Raw genomic sequence first — 8,324 nt, 5'->3', positions numbered from 1 at the left:
ATTCACGTGCCAAGGATACATCCACTTAGAGACCTTGATCTCAATCAAGGCATCATTGAAGAGGATCATCATATTCTCATCTTCCCACTTTGAACATCAAGATCTCAATATGATCTTGAATCATGGATATCTTGCCATTAATCTCATTCTTCTTGCAATCTGAAGAAGAAGAAGAAGCACCAAGGGCAAGAACTTCTACAACATCTAGATACTCATCTTGAACTAAAAGAAGCCCAAACATGTAACTAATGTAAAATTTTGTGAAAAAACAATAAGACAATTCCTTTGATTATCTGTGGAAGAGTGCTACCTCTAAGGAGAGAAGAATGGTCCATAACAAGAAGGAATTTCAAAGCAAAGGTCTTCTACAACAAGGTCTTCATCGCAACATAACTTGCAACACTCCATTCAAAGTAGTCAAGCAAGACAAGCATATGCAAACACTTCTATATTGAAGAAGCCTCTATTAAGAGCTATGTTCATGTATCCCTCATACCCAAGGCATCAAGCTCCAAGATAAGGCCTTATAGTATGCCATGTCCACCACAGGATACCTACACATGAAGAAATGGACGTGGGAAGCATGTACGACTTACAATAGATGGAAATTGGGAGCCAAAAAATTTTAAGCCCACAATTTGTGGCACATGGTTTAGGTAGCCCATGGTTTTAGAACATGGTTTTATGAAACCATGGTTTTGGGGAAACCGATTTAGATAAGCTTAGTCACCATGTAGCATACTAGATAAATCTAGTTACCATGTAACCAAACTAAGTGGTTCTACTTACCATGTATCAAAAGTAGATAAACATGTGTACCATGATAGTATATAATTCTAATATAACTGAACTAGAGGAACTTAGTTCCCAAGGTTTGTTTTCCGTCAATCAAATGGTCTAGTTCTTACTTCATAAGGGAGATAAGTTTTCCTTAATATTCTATCCACATGCGGTTTTGTGAATTATGGATAGTTCCCATTCTCATAAGTGTCCATTGGCAAGCTTGGCTTTAATGTCTCCTAGAGCCTTGGCACATAGTTAGTGCAACATTAACAACTGATTCTCTTCTAGCGCTTGGTTAGGGTGCTTGGTTAGGGTTTGAATCAATAGACTTTGTGAGCTTAGAGCTCCTTATCTCACATCCTTACCCTTTGTTGGGACTAATCTTGGGAGATAAGTTTTCCTTAATATTCTAATTAAATAATACTATGTTAGCATTATAGGCTAATTGTATTATTTACTACCTCTTTACTACTAGTACTAAATACATGGTTTATTTATAGCTACTACAACTAGTACTAAACAACACTAAATTACTTATCAGACCCACATGTAATTGATTTTTCAGATTTAACAACTCGACTTCTTGTAAGAAAACAATACAACGTCTATGCTCAACAGATAACAGGATCTCGTATGCAAGAGAGAAAAGCAGATAGTATGGAGAATCAAAAATTTGATTACTGTAAAACTGATACAATAGATGGCGTTGCCTCCCAGCCGTGCGCTCCTGTGTGAGAAGCTTCAATGGCATGCTGGAAACAGTAGAGGACGGAGGCTGGATGCTAAAGAATCAGGGTTGCTGTAGCCAGTGATGATAATGGGCTTCACATGCTTGCTCTTATATAGCCACCAGTTGTAGTCGGTTAGACCCAATTGGGAGACTGACCTAGTTGGCTGTTTTGAGGTCAGAGGCCACCAACCACACGTTAGAATCATGGCGCAGAATAGAGCAACTAACCTACGGTCCTCGTTTGCCCAGAGCCATCCGGGAACATCTGGGGCTCCAAATGGGCCCCATAGCTTGAGAGTGGGCTGCCTCGGGAAATGCTCCATCTACCCTCAGTGCGGCTAGTCATGGGATGCCTTCCCACACTTGCATGTAGCCTAGTTGGTAGTGTGCCAACTCTATCTGAAGCCATCAAGCCACACATAGCCCCCATCTGGTGTCCAAACCAGGACCTACCAGATAACCGAGCTACTCAAATGCCTTCTCCTCATATGGGGGGCTTACAAGTAGAGTTAGTTGGTTCCCGCATAGTTACACAAGAGTGGAGCATTGATATCTAACACCCCCCTCAATGTCCACCCGCAAGTGAACTTACTTTTTTGGCCCAATGCCAAGTCGATGAAGATGCCTCTCTAGCAAGTCTCTTCCAAGAGCCTTCGTGAAGATGTTCGCAGCATTCTCTATAGTCGGACAATACACCAAGTCGACCTCTCCATCCATGATGAGCTCGCATACAAAGTGATATTGAATCTCAATGTGTTTTGTGCGAGCGTGGAACACAGGGTTCTTTGCAATTGCCATGTAACTCTGATTGTCACATGATAACTGTGTAGGCTTGTTCTGCACTGCACCCATGTCCCCTAAAATCCTCCTCAACCACACTGTCTCACAAGAAGCAAAACATGCTGATTTGTACTCAGCCTCGGTAGAAGAAAGAGCAACTGTGGGTTGCTTCTTGCTGACCCATGACACAGCTCTAGATCCAAGTGCGAAACAGTAACCTATCACTGATCTCCTATTGTCCATGTCTCCTGCTAATCCAAGTCACAGAATCTGATCAAGGTGTTGCCCTTGGTATAGGTGATGCCATAATCAAGTGTGCCTTTGATGTATTTCAGCACCTGCATCCCTGCTCTCCAATGGTTCTCTTGAGGCTTATTGGAAAACCTGCTTCGTACACCAGTCGCAAAACTAATGTCCGGCCGTGTGTTGCACAAGTAAATCAAACTGCCCACAAGCCTTCTGTACTTTGCTTTGTCCACTAGTGGTGATGAATCCTCGTTTGAGAGCTTCACATCAACCTTCATAGGAGTGCCAACTGTCTTGCACTCAGCCATGCCAAATGCCTTCAGTATCTCTCCAGCATACTTCAGCTATGAAGTTCGGTAATACTTAATCTTCATCACCCTCCCTCCCAACCCACTCACCCCTCCACCCTGCCATGTCGCACATGCAATTCTACAATTTCCAAACAAATTTGTGAATTTTGGAATCTATAATTGACTCAAAATAGTGTTAACTTTATTCATCAAACATTTTACATTTGGGGCTCTCTTAGGACCCAACGCCTACCTTGTCTAACTCTACGTTTGCAACCAAAGTGCAACCCCTTGGCTCCCTATTGAGGACTTCCAAGCAGCACATCTCCTTGTCTTCTTGACATGTTGAACCGCTTTTGTGAGACTTGAGACCTCTACCTTATTGCGCTTGAGAGTCCTGGCCTCTAGACATCTATAAAACCAATCGAACATCTCATGTAGTGCTATATTGCTTCGTGCGATACCACCCCCATGCCTTGTATTCTTGAAGTATGATGCCTTTGCTCTGTAGTGTGATTTCTCCATTCCTTGAGTATTCCAAATGGACAGAGGGCCCCATTGCTCCACAAACCATGGTGCATTTGCATAAAGAATATGCTGTAAGAAAAAACATTGTATTAGAAACATAAACTGACTCAAGTTTAAAGCACAAAATTTCAACCTAAGGAGGATTACCATGTTATGTGTAATATGTGACTCCCCCCATGCTTCTACCATCAATGATATGAATTCTCCCAACGTTGTTCTGAATCTCTCATAATAAAGCTAATCTGTTTGACCTTGTCTAAGCAACTTTCTAAATGCATCAAACTTTGTCCACGGTTTTGCTCTCAAAGTAGCAATTCGCGGATGTGAAGCTTGATTTGTGGTGCACTCAACAAATCTTTCCAGTACTCCCAACCTAGGGTGCTTTAAGCCAATGTATGTTTTTCTTTATCAACATTGTGGTTGGACAAGAACCTCCTTGCCTTTCCTCCACCCATGGATACTTTAGCAGGAAGATTTTGTGTCTTTCTTGATTGTTTCTTGTCGTACTTAAGCTTCACATTGCCTCCGTGAAGTCCCATTAGTGAGAGTAGTTCTTCAGCTTTTGCAATGCATTGTGCAGATACTTGTTGTGGCCTCAAATTCCAAGCATAAACTAGATAGAGATAGAGTAACTTATCATTGATAACGTGATGGAGCATCCAGAGGAAACATTGGTTGCTACACCCATAATTTGTCCTAATGTAACCAATGTATAGGACGAAATGGGGAGCTCTTTTGAGGTCAGGGTTATCATTAGCAAGCGACCTCATGTTCTGACATTTGGTAGCAAGAAAGAGGCTAATGTGACAAAGTCATGATGGCCATCCTTAGGTTTGATATGAACATCTCTTGGCTTGATACTTCAATCATTTGATTCAATTTGCTTCTAACATTTGTTTATTTATTACTGCAATACGGTTATATCTCACTTTCCTAGATCAATACAAAGTCACGTGTGTATGCTCGATTCTCTCCTTTCAGTTGTACTTAGTGATACCAAGAAGACGGTAGATGATGTCTGTTCAATGCTACAACCGTTAGACTTGGATGGCATGCTCGTCATCTTTATGCCATATTATGAGAAGTATCATCTCAATCTTTCTTTTACTCTTTTATTTGTTATATTGTGTCAATTAATACTTAATATTGTGATAAATCTCATCGCTCTTTATTGGTGATGGAGCTCACATTGGAGCCTGATAGTATGGGATCTTGATGACAATCATTGTTGGTTTGTCAATTCATTTACAAGCTTTCAAGTGGTGTTCAAGTTAGTGTTCTTTTATCATATCATTATGAACATGCATCTTACCAAATTTCTAGACACGCCTTGCAATGGAGTAGAAAGACAAGTTTAGTAGTGGGTGGTGCCTACAGCTTCATGTTGTTCCTCAATGAAATTTTTGAACATGTCTCAATAGAAGCATATACAAAGCTCAAGCTACAAGATTTTATGGCTAAGACTGTTCACTACCTAACTGCTACCATTGGGAAACAACATGATGGACTCAATGAAGAAACTGAGGGAGCCAAAGAAAAACAAGAGACAATTCAGTCTCCTTCTGCATCATAGCCTCAAGTAGAAGCATTACAATCTCCACTTGAATTAGAGACTCAATGCATTCTTTCTGCACAAGAAGTAGAGATTCAATGTGCATCTACAACATCACATCTTACAAAGGAGGAAGAGATTGAGTCTATCCCGATTGCACCAGAAGTAGAAACTCAATGCACACCATTCACACAAGTAGAGACTCAATGTACTCTTAGAGCATCACAACCTCAAGAGGACTCATCAAACTCTATTCAGTTGTAAAGCATGTAGAAAGAAACATGAGTCCTTGAATATTTTTATCTTGTTTGTGTTGACTAATGATAGTGTTTTTCTAACTTATGTTAAATGTTACAATACATTAGGATATTTACTTATGATATTTATTCAACTTGTATTATTATTGTATTAGGAATTCTAAAAAAATAAATTGTATTAGCAATTCTAATATGATCTGCTTACCCCTACCAGGCTTGTTGTAGAGAATACAAAACTATTACAAGCCACAGAGGCCGAGATCACACTAGAAGATCTTATCATTAGTATCTCTTATCTTCTCAACAATCCAATCTTCCACAAACTCCACGTCCATATCCTCAACATAATGACAATGAAGGAAGAAATTCAAGCAGTCATGATGGACAAGCCACAGAGGCCGAGATCACATTAGAAGATCTTATCATTAGTATCTCTTATCTTCTCAACAATCCAATCTTCCATGGACTCCACTTCCGTATCCTCAACATAATTACAATGAAGGAAGAAATTCAAGTAGTCACACATTGTTTCTTTATAATCTCTTTGGGAGGCCTTTATTGTTCTTTCAGCATCTCGATCAAATCGGCCATACCGAGTGCTTTGATAACATAGGTTGCTTAAGAAGTCCAAGAGATCTTGTTGTGCTTTTATAATACATTGTAAAAGTCTTTCGCTCTCTCCTATCTTCTGAGTCTCCTCCCTCTCTGTCTGCCTCTGTGCATCGAATTCCTCATTCTCCATCCATGTCAGTGGACAGCCTTGTTGAATTCTTGCATCTCTACTTGCTCCTTGGCCAGCAACCCATTGTTTGAGACTCTCGATTCTAGACTCCACGTCTGACTAGAATGGACGAAAGAAGGGAGTCTAATTATATTATTCTTGTCTTGAATCACTTTATTTCATAGATTTAAACCGATTCAAAATCTATCATCTCATGTGTCTCTCACATTTATGGTCTTTTATTTTTTACTTCACTCAATGGACAACTCACCTCTCTAAATTTATTAAATCGATTTTACTTTTTTCAAAGTCTAACTTATTATATATAATAAATATCTTATGATGAAAATCTAATAATTATATCATTCTTGTGTTCCATCTCTTTATTTTATAGATTTTAATGTACTCAAAATCTATCATCTCACATGTCTCGCATTATGGTCTTGCATTAGCAAGTCTAACTTATTATATTAAAAAAATATCTCATGATGAGATTCTAATAATTATATCATTCTTATGTTTCACACTTTATTTTATAGATTTCAATGTACTCACTATCTCACATGTCTCGCATTATGCTCTTGCACCCCATCATTTTATTTTATAGATTTTAATGTACTCACTATCTTACATGTCTCACATGTCTCGCATTACTGTCTTGCATCTGTTACTTCAGACAATCTAGTCATCTCAGCCTCTACCAATTCTTTATTCTAAATCTTTCATCTCACATTATGAGTCTGCAGTTCTATAAATCCCTTAGTTGTAGTTTGTCTTCTATATCTCGCCCGCAGCAAACACTTCTTCCACTTTGCTCTTCTTACCTTACTCCTCTCCTCAAGCTTACTCCTTCCATCTTGCCCGTAGCCTTACCTCCTCTCCTTAAGCATACTCCTTCCATCTTGCCTTACCTCCTCTAGTTACCTTCCTTCTCTCATTTCCATGGATGTTTTTGAAGTAATCGATTTCATCATCAAGGGAGAATTGGGGTCTCAAAAGGGCCTCATAAGAAATGGGTTAAGAAATGGATTAGGCCTAATGCAAGTCCTCTTGTGGGGTCCAAGGGAGTCCTAACCCCCCCTACCTAGGTGGGTTAAGCCCAGTTAATCCCACCTCTTATACCTAGGAGGGGGCCACCTCTTACACCAAGGAGGGGGCACTTTTCCCAAAGTCAAAATTTTGAATTTCGAATTTGAATTCCCTCTCTCTCTCCCTCCTTCCCCCATCCTCCAAAGCCAAACTTTTGAATTTTGATTTTTGAATTTGAATTGCCTCCTCCTCCCCCCATCCTCCTCCTTGTCTCCCTCCTCCATCCTCCTCTTCCACATGTCCCATTCCTCCTCCTCCTCCTCCTCCTCCTCCTCCCTCCCACTACCTCCCTCCCCCCCCCTCCTCCCTTTGTCCACATGCCTCCTCCTCCCTCCTCCCACATGGATCCTCCTCCTCCCCTTGCTGCTTTTTCCTCCTCCCACATGCATCCTCCTCCTCCCCCCCTGCTGCTTTTTCCTGCTTCTCCTCCTCCCGCATGCTCATCCATTCTCATCTTCCCTCATGCTCATGCCTACTCCTCCTTCCTCTTACTCATGCAAGCTCCTCTTGCCTCCTCATGCTCATGCCTACTCCGGTTGCTTCTACTCCTCCTACTCATGTGTATTCGTCTACCTTCATCCTCACACCTAGTCCTCCACTTGCTTCTCCTCCCTCGTAATCATTCATGGTCTTTCTCATCCCTCCTCAAACCTCACCTACCTTCTATCATGGCCTATCACAGTCTCTGTAAAGTCTGCGAGTATTGATAGCACCATTTGAGGAGATCTCCCATGTTACCATGTGACCGTATAGTTGTAGGATCAATATGTGATACATGATTGTTTTTTTCAAGAAAAGAAGCATCTTGAACCTCAGTAGGTGCTCTAAAGAGGAGAATATGAGATAACAGGTTAATTTCGTAGTGTTTCAAAGTAATTTCTTACTTTGGATTATCCTTAGTGGTGCATTGCTTCTGCTAAGGTTCCCTTAGAGGATGATATGAGAATGGTGGGCATGGATGATATGGGACTCTTCATATCAAAAGACACAAAGTCATGCATGAGCAAGTTGTTTTGGAGGTGATGCAGGACTTGAAGGGAATGGTGATGCAAACGAGATGCCTGGAGCTTGTGATGCTGCTAAAGTATGTCTTCAAGTCCAAAAGTTTATTGAAGAAGAAGAATTCACATGATGCATTACATCTATTTAAATTTAAATTTATAAAATGATGTTTCTTCATATGTGTAGTAGCAAGTAGGAATTAAGAATCTATCCATTTAGAACAAGAAGGCATGGAGAATTCACAATATTGACCCAAGGTAACCTACGTGATCCATTCCAATGTGTTGTACATGAGATTATAAGAACTTATGAGTTGAATGTGAGATTCCAAATAGCGTAGCGGTCT

This window comes from Dipteris shenzhenensis, chromosome 14, assembly GCF_047967505.1.
Source record: "Dipteris shenzhenensis isolate YYH24624 ecotype China chromosome 14, Dip_SZ_1.0, whole genome shotgun sequence".
Taxonomy (NCBI): Eukaryota; Viridiplantae; Streptophyta; class Polypodiopsida; order Gleicheniales; family Dipteridaceae; genus Dipteris; species Dipteris shenzhenensis.
This window is presented reverse-complemented; position numbering follows the sequence as displayed.